General features: G+C 50.3%; 17 non-coding genes across 17 annotated transcripts; 9 read left to right on the top strand and 8 right to left on the bottom strand.

Annotated features, from left to right (window-relative positions):
* Nucleotides 1–621: 621 nt before the first annotated feature.
* Trnal-uaa (transfer RNA leucine (anticodon UAA)) lies at nucleotides 622–705 on the top strand. The gene has a single exon. It is a non-coding gene; the product is annotated as a tRNA-Leu (tRNA).
* Nucleotides 706–1,830: 1,125 nt separating this feature from the next.
* On the bottom strand, nucleotides 1,831–1,902 carry Trnag-ccc (transfer RNA glycine (anticodon CCC)). The gene has a single exon. It is a non-coding gene; the product is annotated as a tRNA-Gly (tRNA).
* Nucleotides 1,903–2,585: 683 nt separating this feature from the next.
* Trnal-uaa (transfer RNA leucine (anticodon UAA)) lies at nucleotides 2,586–2,669 on the top strand. Its single transcript has one exon. It is a non-coding gene; the product is annotated as a tRNA-Leu (tRNA).
* Nucleotides 2,670–3,794: 1,125 nt separating this feature from the next.
* Nucleotides 3,795–3,866, bottom strand: Trnag-ccc (transfer RNA glycine (anticodon CCC)). The gene has a single exon. It is a non-coding gene; the product is annotated as a tRNA-Gly (tRNA).
* Nucleotides 3,867–4,549: 683 nt separating this feature from the next.
* Trnal-uaa (transfer RNA leucine (anticodon UAA)) lies at nucleotides 4,550–4,633 on the top strand. The gene has a single exon. It is a non-coding gene; the product is annotated as a tRNA-Leu (tRNA).
* Nucleotides 4,634–5,758: 1,125 nt separating this feature from the next.
* Trnag-ccc (transfer RNA glycine (anticodon CCC)) lies at nucleotides 5,759–5,830 on the bottom strand. Its single transcript has one exon. It is a non-coding gene; the product is annotated as a tRNA-Gly (tRNA).
* A 683-nt stretch (nucleotides 5,831–6,513) lies between these two features.
* Trnal-uaa (transfer RNA leucine (anticodon UAA)) lies at nucleotides 6,514–6,597 on the top strand. The gene has a single exon. It is a non-coding gene; the product is annotated as a tRNA-Leu (tRNA).
* Nucleotides 6,598–7,705: 1,108 nt separating this feature from the next.
* Trnag-ccc (transfer RNA glycine (anticodon CCC)) lies at nucleotides 7,706–7,777 on the bottom strand. The gene has a single exon. It is a non-coding gene; the product is annotated as a tRNA-Gly (tRNA).
* Nucleotides 7,778–8,460: 683 nt separating this feature from the next.
* On the top strand, nucleotides 8,461–8,544 carry Trnal-uaa (transfer RNA leucine (anticodon UAA)). The gene has a single exon. It is a non-coding gene; the product is annotated as a tRNA-Leu (tRNA).
* A 1,125-nt stretch (nucleotides 8,545–9,669) lies between these two features.
* On the bottom strand, nucleotides 9,670–9,741 carry Trnag-ccc (transfer RNA glycine (anticodon CCC)). Its single transcript has one exon. It is a non-coding gene; the product is annotated as a tRNA-Gly (tRNA).
* Nucleotides 9,742–10,424: 683 nt separating this feature from the next.
* Nucleotides 10,425–10,508, top strand: Trnal-uaa (transfer RNA leucine (anticodon UAA)). Its single transcript has one exon. It is a non-coding gene; the product is annotated as a tRNA-Leu (tRNA).
* Nucleotides 10,509–11,633: 1,125 nt separating this feature from the next.
* Nucleotides 11,634–11,705, bottom strand: Trnag-ccc (transfer RNA glycine (anticodon CCC)). The gene has a single exon. It is a non-coding gene; the product is annotated as a tRNA-Gly (tRNA).
* A 683-nt stretch (nucleotides 11,706–12,388) lies between these two features.
* Nucleotides 12,389–12,472, top strand: Trnal-uaa (transfer RNA leucine (anticodon UAA)). The gene has a single exon. It is a non-coding gene; the product is annotated as a tRNA-Leu (tRNA).
* A 1,125-nt stretch (nucleotides 12,473–13,597) lies between these two features.
* Trnag-ccc (transfer RNA glycine (anticodon CCC)) lies at nucleotides 13,598–13,669 on the bottom strand. The gene has a single exon. It is a non-coding gene; the product is annotated as a tRNA-Gly (tRNA).
* Nucleotides 13,670–14,352: 683 nt separating this feature from the next.
* On the top strand, nucleotides 14,353–14,436 carry Trnal-uaa (transfer RNA leucine (anticodon UAA)). Its single transcript has one exon. It is a non-coding gene; the product is annotated as a tRNA-Leu (tRNA).
* Nucleotides 14,437–15,561: 1,125 nt separating this feature from the next.
* On the bottom strand, nucleotides 15,562–15,633 carry Trnag-ccc (transfer RNA glycine (anticodon CCC)). The gene has a single exon. It is a non-coding gene; the product is annotated as a tRNA-Gly (tRNA).
* A 683-nt stretch (nucleotides 15,634–16,316) lies between these two features.
* On the top strand, nucleotides 16,317–16,400 carry Trnal-uaa (transfer RNA leucine (anticodon UAA)). Its single transcript has one exon. It is a non-coding gene; the product is annotated as a tRNA-Leu (tRNA).
* The last annotated feature ends 360 nt before the right edge of the window (nucleotides 16,401–16,760 follow it).

The following is a 16,760-nucleotide window of genomic DNA, read 5'->3' as shown; positions in this document are numbered from 1 at the left end:
GGCGATGACGCTGTAGGCGCTCTACGCCAGGGCGGAGGTGAGCACATCTGAACGCAGTGTGTAGGTGCTGCTAGGGCGATGTAGCGTAACTAGAAGCAGAACTGACATCCATTGAAAAAACTGCCCTTTAATTTACAGCAGCGTGATCAAAGAAATATGTAATGTGACGTACTTACTGACGATCCAGAGACGATTGAGCATATGTGTGCCAGTACAGAAGTAGAAAGCGCGTACGTATCACAGTGTTAAGTTGGTTAGTTTGATTCTCGCCTGGAGCATATCATTAGCTTCCCCTGAGGGTGAAATGCACAGCGTAGCCGTTGCTAGGGAACGGCCTTTTCTTGTCATTCGTTGTTTTCTCTGCGACAATGTAAAAATTGATAGTTGGAGTTCTGCTCGTTCCACTTAAGACAGAAGGCGACGGAAAACAACGGTGTCAGGCGCCATATTTAAGCTCTGGCTCCCGAAAGTGAGGGTGGGGTGCAACCTCACATCTGACAACTCGTCTAAAATACTCTAAAAAAACGTATTTCCTTCACACAAGAAAAAACAAGCACATTTCGCAGTAAGGCTCTGGAGATGTTGCTAGGAACGACAGCAGCAGCTTGTTTGCGCTCACAAGTCAGATTGGCCGAGCGGTCTAAGGCGCCAGATTTAAGCTCTGGTTCCCGAACGGGAGCGTGGGTTCGAACCCCACATCTGACAATGAATTTTAAATATTCCTTAACTGGCCATTTCCTTCGTGCGGGAAAGCAAGTCAATTACGCGCAAACAGGTTCGAGAGATATTATTAGAGACGGCAGTGGTTACGGAGCTTGCCCTGCAAGTCTGATTGCCCGGCGGTCAGAAGGAATGGAAAGCTGTTAGGAGACATGGCTTTCAGCCAGGCGGCCCGGATTCGGTTCCCGGTAGCCGAACATACTTTCGTTTGCTGAGTCTTGGCTATTCTCACGGCGTTTACGTTTTCTTTGTGTTGTGCTTTTTGGGTCCAACGTCAAGAAAGCAAAAGTCAACGAAAACAGATACGTGTTTAAATGACTGGCAGGGCAGTAACGAAGGTGGATGAGCCGGTGGACCGGGTACTGGACTGCTGACGTGGCCCCATTGCATAGCTCGTCAGCTGAGTAGGTTAGAGCGTCGTGGTGTGAACACAAAGGCCATGTATTCGATCGCAGCAAGTGCCATTTAATTTTTCTCTCGTAAAAGACAGTGCTTCCTCCAGCGAGACACTGCCAGGTAAATACCAAGTGATATGCACAAGAAGCAAGATGCCTGCACGTTTGGCGGCGTTGTGGCTAGCGGCCGTAGCACACTGAGTGCAGCGGTTCTCGGCTGTTCATTGGAGTTAAGAACCGTTGGGTGTGGTTAGTAGTTGGGTGGGTGACCAGCTGGGAGCTCGACCTGCGTTCAGCTTCTTTCCTTTTGCCTTTTTACTTCGGTTTCGTTGCTGCTTAGCGTTAATGATGCTGTTCAGCACGCTGACGCCACTCTTGCCTCTCGGTACACTAAGGCGCGAATCTGTGGCCACAATAAAATGAAAGGTTCTGTCGTGTGTTTGTCGTTTTTTGGTCTCTCACAGTCGTTTCTCGCGCCTGCCCTCTACATATATGCCCGTTTCCAAGCGTCAGCTTTCGCGTCAGCCGAGCAAAGTCGAGACAAGTCGACACATGGAGACACACGATGCTGTGAAACGAAATCCGGCGACTAGCGCACTGGCTACACGGAGTGAGACGTGGGGCGAAGGAAAACTATTCGTAGCGCGACAGTTCTCAGGTTCGAGGATCGCGTTACGTTACGTGGAATATCCCTAGAAGAAAAATTTACGTTTCGTGCGGTGGCCGGGAGTCGAACCCGGATCAACTGCTTGGGAAGCAACCATGCTGACCGTTACACCACCACCGCCTTGCGCTGCGTTTCACTCACGCCGCGATGTGTCGGCTACCCTCCTGCCACCAGAGGCCGAAGGCGATGACGCTGTAGGCGCTCTACGCCAGGGCGGAGGTGAGCACATCTGAACGCAGTGTGTAGGTGCTGCTAGGGCGATGTAGCGTAACTAGAAGCAGAACTGACATCCATTGAAAAAACTGCCCTTTAATTTACAGCAGCGTGATCAAAGAAATATGTAATGTGACGTACTTACTGACGATCCAGAGACGATTGAGCATATGTGTGCCAGTACAGAAGTAGAAAGCGCGTACGTATCACAGTGTTAAGTTGGTTAGTTTGATTCTCGCCTGGAGCATATCATTAGCTTCCCCTGAGGGTGAAATGCACAGCGTAGCCGTTGCTAGGGAACGGCCTTTTCTTGTCATTCGTTGTTTTCTCTGCGACAATGTAAAAATTGATAGTTGGAGTTCTGCTCGTTCCACTTAAGACAGAAGGCGACGGAAAACAACGGTGTCAGGCGCCATATTTAAGCTCTGGCTCCCGAAAGTGAGGGTGGGGTGCAACCTCACATCTGACAACTCGTCTAAAATACTCTAAAAAAACGTATTTCCTTCACACAAGAAAAAACAAGCACATTTCGCAGTAAGGCTCTGGAGATGTTGCTAGGAACGACAGCAGCAGCTTGTTTGCGCTCACAAGTCAGATTGGCCGAGCGGTCTAAGGCGCCAGATTTAAGCTCTGGTTCCCGAACGGGAGCGTGGGTTCGAACCCCACATCTGACAATGAATTTTAAATATTCCTTAACTGGCCATTTCCTTCGTGCGGGAAAGCAAGTCAATTACGCGCAAACAGGTTCGAGAGATATTATTAGAGACGGCAGTGGTTACGGAGCTTGCCCTGCAAGTCTGATTGCCCGGCGGTCAGAAGGAATGGAAAGCTGTTAGGAGACATGGCTTTCAGCCAGGCGGCCCGGATTCGGTTCCCGGTAGCCGAACATACTTTCGTTTGCTGAGTCTTGGCTATTCTCACGGCGTTTACGTTTTCTTTGTGTTGTGCTTTTTGGGTCCAACGTCAAGAAAGCAAAAGTCAACGAAAACAGATACGTGTTTAAATGACTGGCAGGGCAGTAACGAAGGTGGATGAGCCGGTGGACCGGGTACTGGACTGCTGACGTGGCCCCATTGCATAGCTCGTCAGCTGAGTAGGTTAGAGCGTCGTGGTGTGAACACAAAGGCCATGTATTCGATCGCAGCAAGTGCCATTTAATTTTTCTCTCGTAAAAGACAGTGCTTCCTCCAGCGAGACACTGCCAGGTAAATACCAAGTGATATGCACAAGAAGCAAGATGCCTGCACGTTTGGCGGCGTTGTGGCTAGCGGCCGTAGCACACTGAGTGCAGCGGTTCTCGGCTGTTCATTGGAGTTAAGAACCGTTGGGTGTGGTTAGTAGTTGGGTGGGTGACCAGCTGGGAGCTCGACCTGCGTTCAGCTTCTTTCCTTTTGCCTTTTTACTTCGGTTTCGTTGCTGCTTAGCGTTAATGATGCTGTTCAGCACGCTGACGCCACTCTTGCCTCTCGGTACACTAAGGCGCGAATCTGTGGCCACAATAAAATGAAAGGTTCTGTCGTGTGTTTGTCGTTTTTTGGTCTCTCACAGTCGTTTCTCGCGCCTGCCCTCTACATATATGCCCGTTTCCAAGCGTCAGCTTTCGCGTCAGCCGAGCAAAGTCGAGACAAGTCGACACATGGAGACACACGATGCTGTGAAACGAAATCCGGCGACTAGCGCACTGGCTACACGGAGTGAGACGTGGGGCGAAGGAAAACTATTCGTAGCGCGACAGTTCTCAGGTTCGAGGATCGCGTTACGTTACGTGGAATATCCCTAGAAGAAAAATTTACGTTTCGTGCGGTGGCCGGGAGTCGAACCCGGATCAACTGCTTGGGAAGCAACCATGCTGACCGTTACACCACCACCGCCTTGCGCTGCGTTTCACTCACGCCGCGATGTGTCGGCTACCCTCCTGCCACCAGAGGCCGAAGGCGATGACGCTGTAGGCGCTCTACGCCAGGGCGGAGGTGAGCACATCTGAACGCAGTGTGTAGGTGCTGCTAGGGCGATGTAGCGTAACTAGAAGCAGAACTGACATCCATTGAAAAAACTGCCCTTTAATTTACAGCAGCGTGATCAAAGAAATATGTAATGTGACGTACTTACTGACGATCCAGAGACGATTGAGCATATGTGTGCCAGTACAGAAGTAGAAAGCGCGTACGTATCACAGTGTTAAGTTGGTTAGTTTGATTCTCGCCTGGAGCATATCATTAGCTTCCCCTGAGGGTGAAATGCACAGCGTAGCCGTTGCTAGGGAACGGCCTTTTCTTGTCATTCGTTGTTTTCTCTGCGACAATGTAAAAATTGATAGTTGGAGTTCTGCTCGTTCCACTTAAGACAGAAGGCGACGGAAAACAACGGTGTCAGGCGCCATATTTAAGCTCTGGCTCCCGAAAGTGAGGGTGGGGTGCAACCTCACATCTGACAACTCGTCTAAAATACTCTAAAAAAACGTATTTCCTTCACACAAGAAAAAACAAGCACATTTCGCAGTAAGGCTCTGGAGATGTTGCTAGGAACGACAGCAGCAGCTTGTTTGCGCTCACAAGTCAGATTGGCCGAGCGGTCTAAGGCGCCAGATTTAAGCTCTGGTTCCCGAACGGGAGCGTGGGTTCGAACCCCACATCTGACAATGAATTTTAAATATTCCTTAACTGGCCATTTCCTTCGTGCGGGAAAGCAAGTCAATTACGCGCAAACAGGTTCGAGAGATATTATTAGAGACGGCAGTGGTTACGGAGCTTGCCCTGCAAGTCTGATTGCCCGGCGGTCAGAAGGAATGGAAAGCTGTTAGGAGACATGGCTTTCAGCCAGGCGGCCCGGATTCGGTTCCCGGTAGCCGAACATACTTTCGTTTGCTGAGTCTTGGCTATTCTCACGGCGTTTACGTTTTCTTTGTGTTGTGCTTTTTGGGTCCAACGTCAAGAAAGCAAAAGTCAACGAAAACAGATACGTGTTTAAATGACTGGCAGGGCAGTAACGAAGGTGGATGAGCCGGTGGACCGGGTACTGGACTGCTGACGTGGCCCCATTGCATAGCTCGTCAGCTGAGTAGGTTAGAGCGTCGTGGTGTGAACACAAAGGCCATGTATTCGATCGCAGCAAGTGCCATTTAATTTTTCTCTCGTAAAAGACAGTGCTTCCTCCAGCGAGACACTGCCAGGTAAATACCAAGTGATATGCACAAGAAGCAAGATGCCTGCACGTTTGGCGGCGTTGTGGCTAGCGGCCGTAGCACACTGAGTGCAGCGGTTCTCGGCTGTTCATTGGAGTTAAGAACCGTTGGGTGTGGTTAGTAGTTGGGTGGGTGACCAGCTGGGAGCTCGACCTGCGTTCAGCTTCTTTCCTTTTGCCTTTTTACTTCGGTTTCGTTGCTGCTTAGCGTTAATGATGCTGTTCAGCACGCTGACGCCACTCTTGCCTCTCGGTACACTAAGGCGCGAATCTGTGGCCACAATAAAATGAAAGGTTCTGTCGTGTGTTTGTCGTTTTTTGGTCTCTCACAGTCGTTTCTCGCGCCTGCCCTCTACATATATGCCCGTTTCCAAGCGTCAGCTTTCGCGTCAGCCGAGCAAAGTCGAGACAAGTCGACACATGGAGACACACGATGCTGTGAAACGAAATCCGGCGACTAGCGCACTGGCTACACGGAGTGAGACGTGGGGCGAAGGAAAACTATTCGTAGCGCGACAGTTCTCAGGTTCGAGGATCGCGTTACGTTACGTGGAATATCCCTAGAAGAAAAATTTACGTTTCGTGCGGTGGCCGGGAGTCGAACCCGGATCAACTGCTTGGGAAGCAACCATGCTGACCGTTACACCACCACCGCCTTGCGCTGCGTTTCACTCACGCCGCGATGTGTCGGCTACCCTCCTGCCACCAGAGGCCGAAGGCGATGACGCTGTAGGCGCTCTACGCCAGGGCGGAGGTGAGCACATCTGAACGCAGTGTGTAGGTGCTGCTAGGGCGATGTAGCGTAACTAGAAGCAGAACTGACATCCATTGAAAAAACTGCCCTTTAATTTACAGCAGCGTGATCAAAGAAATATGTAATGTGACGTACTTACTGACGATCCAGAGACGATTGAGCATATGTGTGCCAGTACAGAAGTAGAAAGCGCGTACGTATCACAGTGTTAAGTTGGTTAGTTTGATTCTCGCCTGGAGCATATCATTAGCTTCCCCTGAGGGTGAAATGCACAGCGTAGCCGTTGCTAGGGAACGGCCTTTTCTTGTCATTCGTTGTTTTCTCTGCGACAATGTAAAAATTGATAGTTGGAGTTCTGCTCGTTCCACTTAAGACAGAAGGCGACGGAAAACAACGGTGTCAGGCGCCATATTTAAGCTCTGGCTCCCGAAAGTGAGGGTGGGGTGCAACCTCACATCTGACAACTCGTCTAAAATACTCTAAAAAAACGTATTTCCTTCACACAAGAAAAAACAAGCACATTTCGCAGTAAGGCTCTGGAGATGTTGCTAGGAACGACAGCAGCAGCTTGTTTGCGCTCACAAGTCAGATTGGCCGAGCGGTCTAAGGCGCCAGATTTAAGCTCTGGTTCCCGAACGGGAGCGTGGGTTCGAACCCCACATCTGACAATGAATTTTAAATATTCCTTAACTGGCCATTTCCTTCGTGCGGGAAAGCAAGTCAATTACGCGCAAACAGGTTCGAGAGATATTATTAGAGACGGCAGTGGTTACGGAGCTTGCCCGGCGGTCAGAAGGAATGGAAAGCTGTTAGGAGACATGGCTTTCAGCCAGGCGGCCCGGATTCGGTTCCCGGTAGCCGAACATACTTTCGTTTGCTGAGTCTTGGCTATTCTCACGGCGTTTACGTTTTCTTTGTGTTGTGCTTTTTGGGTCCAACGTCAAGAAAGCAAAAGTCAACGAAAACAGATACGTGTTTAAATGACTGGCAGGGCAGTAACGAAGGTGGATGAGCCGGTGGACCGGGTACTGGACTGCTGACGTGGCCCCATTGCATAGCTCGTCAGCTGAGTAGGTTAGAGCGTCGTGGTGTGAACACAAAGGCCATGTATTCGATCGCAGCAAGTGCCATTTAATTTTTCTCTCGTAAAAGACAGTGCTTCCTCCAGCGAGACACTGCCAGGTAAATACCAAGTGATATGCACAAGAAGCAAGATGCCTGCACGTTTGGCGGCGTTGTGGCTAGCGGCCGTAGCACACTGAGTGCAGCGGTTCTCGGCTGTTCATTGGAGTTAATAACCGTTGGGTGTGGTTAGTAGTTGGGTGGGTGACCAGCTGGGAGCTCGACCTGCGTTTGGCTTCTTTCCTTTTGCCTTTTTACTTCGGTTTCGTTGCTGCTTAGCGTTAATGATGCTGTTCAGCACGCTGACGCCACTCTTGCCTCTCGGTACACTAAGGCGCGAATCTGTGGCCACAATAAAATGAAAGGTTCTGTCGTGTGTTTGTCGTTTTTTGGTCTCTCACAGTCGTTTCTCGCGCCTGCCCTCTACATATATGCCCGTTTCCAAGCGTCAGCTTTCGCGTCAGCCGAGCAAAGTCGAGACAAGTCGACACATGGAGACACACGATGCTGTGAAACGAAATCCGGCGACTAGCGCACTGGCTACACGGAGTGAGACGTGGGGCGAAGGAAAACTATTCGTAGCGCGACAGTTCTCAGGTTCGAGGATCGCGTTACGTTACGTGGAATATCCCTAGAAGAAAAATTTACGTTTCGTGCGGTGGCCGGGAGTCGAACCCGGATCAACTGCTTGGGAAGCAACCATGCTGACCGTTACACCACCACCGCCTTGCGCTGCGTTTCACTCACGCCGCGATGTGTCGGCTACCCTCCTGCCACCAGAGGCCGAAGGCGATGACGCTGTAGGCGCTCTACGCCAGGGCGGAGGTGAGCACATCTGAACGCAGTGTGTAGGTGCTGCTAGGGCGATGTAGCGTAACTAGAAGCAGAACTGACATCCATTGAAAAAACTGCCCTTTAATTTACAGCAGCGTGATCAAAGAAATATGTAATGTGACGTACTTACTGACGATCCAGAGACGATTGAGCATATGTGTGCCAGTACAGAAGTAGAAAGCGCGTACGTATCACAGTGTTAAGTTGGTTAGTTTGATTCTCGCCTGGAGCATATCATTAGCTTCCCCTGAGGGTGAAATGCACAGCGTAGCCGTTGCTAGGGAACGGCCTTTTCTTGTCATTCGTTGTTTTCTCTGCGACAATGTAAAAATTGATAGTTGGAGTTCTGCTCGTTCCACTTAAGACAGAAGGCGACGGAAAACAACGGTGTCAGGCGCCATATTTAAGCTCTGGCTCCCGAAAGTGAGGGTGGGGTGCAACCTCACATCTGACAACTCGTCTAAAATACTCTAAAAAAACGTATTTCCTTCACACAAGAAAAAACAAGCACATTTCGCAGTAAGGCTCTGGAGATGTTGCTAGGAACGACAGCAGCAGCTTGTTTGCGCTCACAAGTCAGATTGGCCGAGCGGTCTAAGGCGCCAGATTTAAGCTCTGGTTCCCGAACGGGAGCGTGGGTTCGAACCCCACATCTGACAATGAATTTTAAATATTCCTTAACTGGCCATTTCCTTCGTGCGGGAAAGCAAGTCAATTACGCGCAAACAGGTTCGAGAGATATTATTAGAGACGGCAGTGGTTACGGAGCTTGCCCTGCAAGTCTGATTGCCCGGCGGTCAGAAGGAATGGAAAGCTGTTAGGAGACATGGCTTTCAGCCAGGCGGCCCGGATTCGGTTCCCGGTAGCCGAACATACTTTCGTTTGCTGAGTCTTGGCTATTCTCACGGCGTTTACGTTTTCTTTGTGTTGTGCTTTTTGGGTCCAACGTCAAGAAAGCAAAAGTCAACGAAAACAGATACGTGTTTAAATGACTGGCAGGGCAGTAACGAAGGTGGATGAGCCGGTGGACCGGGTACTGGACTGCTGACGTGGCCCCATTGCATAGCTCGTCAGCTGAGTAGGTTAGAGCGTCGTGGTGTGAACACAAAGGCCATGTATTCGATCGCAGCAAGTGCCATTTAATTTTTCTCTCGTAAAAGACAGTGCTTCCTCCAGCGAGACACTGCCAGGTAAATACCAAGTGATATGCACAAGAAGCAAGATGCCTGCACGTTTGGCGGCGTTGTGGCTAGCGGCCGTAGCACACTGAGTGCAGCGGTTCTCGGCTGTTCATTGGAGTTAAGAACCGTTGGGTGTGGTTAGTAGTTGGGTGGGTGACCAGCTGGGAGCTCGACCTGCGTTCAGCTTCTTTCCTTTTGCCTTTTTACTTCGGTTTCGTTGCTGCTTAGCGTTAATGATGCTGTTCAGCACGCTGACGCCACTCTTGCCTCTCGGTACACTAAGGCGCGAATCTGTGGCCACAATAAAATGAAAGGTTCTGTCGTGTGTTTGTCGTTTTTTGGTCTCTCACAGTCGTTTCTCGCGCCTGCCCTCTACATATATGCCCGTTTCCAAGCGTCAGCTTTCGCGTCAGCCGAGCAAAGTCGAGACAAGTCGACACATGGAGACACACGATGCTGTGAAACGAAATCCGGCGACTAGCGCACTGGCTACACGGAGTGAGACGTGGGGCGAAGGAAAACTATTCGTAGCGCGACAGTTCTCAGGTTCGAGGATCGCGTTACGTTACGTGGAATATCCCTAGAAGAAAAATTTACGTTTCGTGCGGTGGCCGGGAGTCGAACCCGGATCAACTGCTTGGGAAGCAACCATGCTGACCGTTACACCACCACCGCCTTGCGCTGCGTTTCACTCACGCCGCGATGTGTCGGCTACCCTCCTGCCACCAGAGGCCGAAGGCGATGACGCTGTAGGCGCTCTACGCCAGGGCGGAGGTGAGCACATCTGAACGCAGTGTGTAGGTGCTGCTAGGGCGATGTAGCGTAACTAGAAGCAGAACTGACATCCATTGAAAAAACTGCCCTTTAATTTACAGCAGCGTGATCAAAGAAATATGTAATGTGACGTACTTACTGACGATCCAGAGACGATTGAGCATATGTGTGCCAGTACAGAAGTAGAAAGCGCGTACGTATCACAGTGTTAAGTTGGTTAGTTTGATTCTCGCCTGGAGCATATCATTAGCTTCCCCTGAGGGTGAAATGCACAGCGTAGCCGTTGCTAGGGAACGGCCTTTTCTTGTCATTCGTTGTTTTCTCTGCGACAATGTAAAAATTGATAGTTGGAGTTCTGCTCGTTCCACTTAAGACAGAAGGCGACGGAAAACAACGGTGTCAGGCGCCATATTTAAGCTCTGGCTCCCGAAAGTGAGGGTGGGGTGCAACCTCACATCTGACAACTCGTCTAAAATACTCTAAAAAAACGTATTTCCTTCACACAAGAAAAAACAAGCACATTTCGCAGTAAGGCTCTGGAGATGTTGCTAGGAACGACAGCAGCAGCTTGTTTGCGCTCACAAGTCAGATTGGCCGAGCGGTCTAAGGCGCCAGATTTAAGCTCTGGTTCCCGAACGGGAGCGTGGGTTCGAACCCCACATCTGACAATGAATTTTAAATATTCCAAAACTGGCCATTTCCTTCGTGCGGGAAAGCAAGTCAATTACGCGCAAACAGGTTCGAGAGATATTATTAGAGACGGCAGTGGTTACGGAGCTTGCCCTGCAAGTCTGATTGCCCGGCGGTCAGAAGGAATGGAAAGCTGTTAGGAGACATGGCTTTCAGCCAGGCGGCCCGGATTCGGTTCCCGGTAGCCGAACATACTTTCGTTTGCTGAGTCTTGGCTATTCTCACGGCGTTTACGTTTTCTTTGTGTTGTGCTTTTTGGGTCCAACGTCAAGAAAGCAAAAGTCAACGAAAACAGATACGTGTTTAAATGACTGGCAGGGCAGTAACGAAGGTGGATGAGCCGGTGGACCGGGTACTGGACTGCTGACGTGGCCCCATTGCATAGCTCGTCAGCTGAGTAGGTTAGAGCGTCGTGGTGTGAACACAAAGGCCATGTATTCGATCGCAGCAAGTGCCATTTAATTTTTCTCTCGTAAAAGACAGTGCTTCCTCCAGCGAGACACTGCCAGGTAAATACCAAGTGATATGCACAAGAAGCAAGATGCCTGCACGTTTGGCGGCGTTGTGGCTAGCGGCCGTAGCACACTGAGTGCAGCGGTTCTCGGCTGTTCATTGGAGTTAAGAACCGTTGGGTGTGGTTAGTAGTTGGGTGGGTGACCAGCTGGGAGCTCGACCTGCGTTCAGCTTCTTTCCTTTTGCCTTTTTACTTCGGTTTCGTTGCTGCTTAGCGTTAATGATGCTGTTCAGCACGCTGACGCCACTCTTGCCTCTCGGTACACTAAGGCGCGAATCTGTGGCCACAATAAAATGAAAGGTTCTGTCGTGTGTTTGTCGTTTTTTGGTCTCTCACAGTCGTTTCTCGCGCCTGCCCTCTACATATATGCCCGTTTCCAAGCGTCAGCTTTCGCGTCAGCCGAGCAAAGTCGAGACAAGTCGACACATGGAGACACACGATGCTGTGAAACGAAATCCGGCGACTAGCGCACTGGCTACACGGAGTGAGACGTGGGGCGAAGGAAAACTATTCGTAGCGCGACAGTTCTCAGGTTCGAGGATCGCGTTACGTTACGTGGAATATCCCTAGAAGAAAAATTTACGTTTCGTGCGGTGGCCGGGAGTCGAACCCGGATCAACTGCTTGGGAAGCAACCATGCTGACCGTTACACCACCACCGCCTTGCGCTGCGTTTCACTCACGCCGCGATGTGTCGGCTACCCTCCTGCCACCAGAGGCCGAAGGCGATGACGCTGTAGGCGCTCTACGCCAGGGCGGAGGTGAGCACATCTGAACGCAGTGTGTAGGTGCTGCTAGGGCGATGTAGCGTAACTAGAAGCAGAACTGACATCCATTGAAAAAACTGCCCTTTAATTTACAGCAGCGTGATCAAAGAAATATGTAATGTGACGTACTTACTGACGATCCAGAGACGATTGAGCATATGTGTGCCAGTACAGAAGTAGAAAGCGCGTACGTATCACAGTGTTAAGTTGGTTAGTTTGATTCTCGCCTGGAGCATATCATTAGCTTCCCCTGAGGGTGAAATGCACAGCGTAGCCGTTGCTAGGGAACGGCCTTTTCTTGTCATTCGTTGTTTTCTCTGCGACAATGTAAAAATTGATAGTTGGAGTTCTGCTCGTTCCACTTAAGACAGAAGGCGACGGAAAACAACGGTGTCAGGCGCCATATTTAAGCTCTGGCTCCCGAAAGTGAGGGTGGGGTGCAACCTCACATCTGACAACTCGTCTAAAATACTCTAAAAAAACGTATTTCCTTCACACAAGAAAAAACAAGCACATTTCGCAGTAAGGCTCTGGAGATGTTGCTAGGAACGACAGCAGCAGCTTGTTTGCGCTCACAAGTCAGATTGGCCGAGCGGTCTAAGGCGCCAGATTTAAGCTCTGGTTCCCGAACGGGAGCGTGGGTTCGAACCCCACATCTGACAATGAATTTTAAATATTCCAAAACTGGCCATTTCCTTCGTGCGGGAAAGCAAGTCAATTACGCGCAAACAGGTTCGAGAGATATTATTAGAGACGGCAGTGGTTACGGAGCTTGCCCTGCAAGTCTGATTGCCCGGCGGTCAGAAGGAATGGAAAGCTGTTAGGAGACATGGCTTTCAGCCAGGCGGCCCGGATTCGGTTCCCGGTAGCCGAACATACTTTCGTTTGCTGAGTCTTGGCTATTCTCACGGCGTTTACGTTTTCTTTGTGTTGTGCTTTTTGGGTCCAACGTCAAGAAAGCAAAAGTCAACGAAAACAGATACGTGTTTAAATGACTGGCAGGGCAGTAACGAAGGTGGATGAGCCGGTGGACCGGGTACTGGACTGCTGACGTGGCCCCATTGCATAGCTCGTCAGCTGAGTAGGTTAGAGCGTCGTGGTGTGAACACAAAGGCCATGTATTCGATCGCAGCAAGTGCCATTTAATTTTTCTCTCGTAAAAGACAGTGCTTCCTCCAGCGAGACACTGCCAGGTAAATACCAAGTGATATGCACAAGAAGCAAGATGCCTGCACGTTTGGCGGCGTTGTGGCTAGCGGCCGTAGCACACTGAGTGCAGCGGTTCTCGGCTGTTCATTGGAGTTAAGAACCGTTGGGTGTGGTTAGTAGTTGGGTGGGTGACCAGCTGGGAGCTCGACCTGCGTTCAGCTTCTTTCCTTTTGCCTTTTTACTTCGGTTTCGTTGCTGCTTAGCGTTAATGATGCTGTTCAGCACGCTGACGCCACTCTTGCCTCTCGGTACACTAAGGCGCGAATCTGTGGCCACAATAAAATGAAAGGTTCTGTCGTGTGTTTGTCGTTTTTTGGTCTCTCACAGTCGTTTCTCGCGCCTGCCCTCTACATATATGCCCGTTTCCAAGCGTCAGCTTTCGCGTCAGCCGAGCAAAGTCGAGACAAGTCGACACATGGAGACACACGATGCTGTGAAACGAAATCCGGCGACTAGCGCACTGGCTACACGGAGTGAGACGTGGGGCGAAGGAAAACTATTCGTAGCGCGACAGTTCTCAGGTTCGAGGATCGCGTTACGTTACGTGGAATATCCCTAGAAGAAAAATTTACGTTTCGTGCGGTGGCCGGGAGTCGAACCCGGATCAACTGCTTGGGAAGCAACCATGCTGACCGTTACACCACCACCGCCTTGCGCTGCGTTTCACTCACGCCGCGATGTGTCGGCTACCCTCCTGCCACCAGAGGCCGAAGGCGATGACGCTGTAGGCGCTCTACGCCAGGGCGGAGGTGAGCACATCTGAACGCAGTGTGTAGGTGCTGCTAGGGCGATGTAGCGTAACTAGAAGCAGAACTGACATCCATTGAAAAAACTGCCCTTTAATTTACAGCAGCGTGATCAAAGAAATATGTAATGTGACGTACTTACTGACGATCCAGAGACGATTGAGCATATGTGTGCCAGTACAGAAGTAGAAAGCGCGTACGTATCACAGTGTTAAGTTGGTTAGTTTGATTCTCGCCTGGAGCATATCATTAGCTTCCCCTGAGGGTGAAATGCACAGCGTAGCCGTTGCTAGGGAACGGCCTTTTCTTGTCATTCGTTGTTTTCTCTGCGACAATGTAAAAATTGATAGTTGGAGTTCTGCTCGTTCCACTTAAGACAGAAGGCGACGGAAAACAACGGTGTCAGGCGCCATATTTAAGCTCTGGCTCCCGAAAGTGAGGGTGGGGTGCAACCTCACATCTGACAACTCGTCTAAAATACTCTAAAAAAACGTATTTCCTTCACACAAGAAAAAACAAGCACATTTCGCAGTAAGGCTCTGGAGATGTTGCTAGGAACGACAGCAGCAGCTTGTTTGCGCTCACAAGTCAGATTGGCCGAGTGGTCTAAGGCGCCAGATTTAAGCTCTGGTTCCCGAACGGGAGCGTGGGTTCGAACCCCACATCTGACAATGAATTTTAAATATTCCAAAACTGGCCATTTCCTTCGTGCGGGAAAGCAAGTCAATTACGCGCAAACAGGTTCGAGAGATATTATTAGAGACGGCAGTGGTTACGGAGCTTGCCCTGCAAGTCTGATTGCCCGGCGGTCAGAAGGAATGGAAAGCTGTTAGGAGACATGGCTTTCAGCCAGGCGGCCCGGATTCGGTTCCCGGTAGCCGAACATACTTTCGTTTGCTGAGTCTTGGCTATTCTCACGGCGTTTACGTTTTCTTTGTGTTGTGCTTTTTGGGTCCAACGTCAAGAAAGCAAAAGTCAACGAAAACAGATACGTGTTTAAATGACTGGCAGGGCAGTAACGAAGGTGGATGAGCCGGTGGACCGGGTACTGGACTGCTGACGTGGCCCCATTGCATAGCTCGTCAGCTGAGTAGGTTAGAGCGTCGTGGTGTGAACACAAAGGCCATGTATTCGATCGCAGCAAGTGCCATTTAATTTTTCTCTCGTAAAAGACAGTGCTTCCTCCAGCGAGACACTGCCAGGTAAATACCAAGTGATATGCACAAGAAGCAAGATGCCTGCACGTTTGGCGGCGTTGTGGCTAGCGGCCGTAGCACACTGAGTGCAGCGGTTCTCGGCTGTTCATTGGAGTTAAGAACCGTTGGGTGTGGTTAGTAGTTGGGTGGGTGACCAGCTGGGAGCTCGACCTGCGTTCAGCTTCTTTCCTTTTGCCTTTTTACTTCGGTTTCGTTGCTGCTTAGCGTTAATGATGCTGTTCAGCACGCTGACGCCACTCTTGCCTCTCGGTACACTAAGGCGCGAATCTGTGGCCACAATAAAATGAAAGGTTCTGTCGTGTGTTTGTCGTTTTTTGGTCTCTCACAGTCGTTTCTCGCGCCTGCCCTCTACATATATGCCCGTTTCCAAGCGTCAGCTTTCGCGTCAGCCGAGCAAAGTCGAGACAAGTCGACACATGGAGACACACGATGCTGTGAAACGAAATCCGGCGACTAGCGCACTGGCTACACGGAGTGAGACGTGGGGCGAAGGAAAACTATTCGTAGCGCGACAGTTCTCAGGTTCGAGGATCGCGTTACGTTACGTGGAATATCCCTAGAAGAAAAATTTACGTTTCGTGCGGTGGCCGGGAGTCGAACCCGGATCAACTGCTTGGGAAGCAACCATGCTGACCGTTACACCACCACCGCCTTGCGCTGCGTTTCACTCACGCCGCGATGTGTCGGCTACCCTCCTGCCACCAGAGGCCGAAGGCGATGACGCTGTAGGCGCTCTACGCCAGGGCGGAGGTGAGCACATCTGAACGCAGTGTGTAGGTGCTGCTAGGGCGATGTAGCGTAACTAGAAGCAGAACTGACATCCATTGAAAAAACTGCCCTTTAATTTACAGCAGCGTGATCAAAGAAATATGTAATGTGACGTACTTACTGACGATCCAGAGACGATTGAGCATATGTGTGCCAGTACAGAAGTAGAAAGCGCGTACGTATCACAGTGTTAAGTTGGTTAGTTTGATTCTCGCCTGGAGCATATCATTAGCTTCCCCTGAGGGTGAAATGCACAGCGTAGCCGTTGCTAGGGAACGGCCTTTTCTTGTCATTCGTTGTTTTCTCTGCGACAATGTAAAAATTGATAGTTGGAGTTCTGCTCGTTCCACTTAAGACAGAAGGCGACGGAAAACAACGGTGTCAGGCGCCATATTTAAGCTCTGGCTCCCGAAAGTGAGGGTGGGGTGCAACCTCACATCTGACAACTCGTCTAAAATACTCTAAAAAAACGTATTTCCTTCACACAAGAAAAAACAAGCACATTTCGCAGTAAGGCTCTGGAGATGTTGCTAGGAACGACAGCAGCAGCTTGTTTGCGCTCACAAGTCAGATTGGCCGAGCGGTCTAAGGCGCCAGATTTAAGCTCTGGTTCCCGAACGGGAGCGTGGGTTCGAACCCCACATCTGACAATGAATTTTAAATATTCCAAAACTGGCCATTTCCTTCGTGCGGGAAAGCAAGTCAATTACGCGCAAACAGGTTCGAGAGATATTATTAGAGACGGCAGTGGTTACGGAGCTTGCCCTGCAAGTCTGATTGCCCGGCGGTCAGAAGGAATGGAAAGCTGTTAGGAGACATGGCTTTCAGCCAGGCGGCCCGGATTCGGTTCCCGGTAGCCGAACATACTTTCGTTTGCTGAGTCTTGGCTATTCTCACGGCGTTTACGTTTTCTTTGTGTTGTGCTTTTTGGGTCCAACGTCAAGAAAGCAAAAGTCAACGAAAACAGATACGTGTTTAAATGACTGGCAGGGCAGTAACGAAGGTGGATG

Source organism: Schistocerca nitens, chromosome 2 (assembly GCF_023898315.1).
Source record: "Schistocerca nitens isolate TAMUIC-IGC-003100 chromosome 2, iqSchNite1.1, whole genome shotgun sequence".
Classification (NCBI taxonomy): Eukaryota; Metazoa; Arthropoda; class Insecta; order Orthoptera; family Acrididae; genus Schistocerca; species Schistocerca nitens.
Note: the sequence above shows the minus strand (reverse complement) of the source record. Positions and strands in the feature narration are given on the sequence as shown.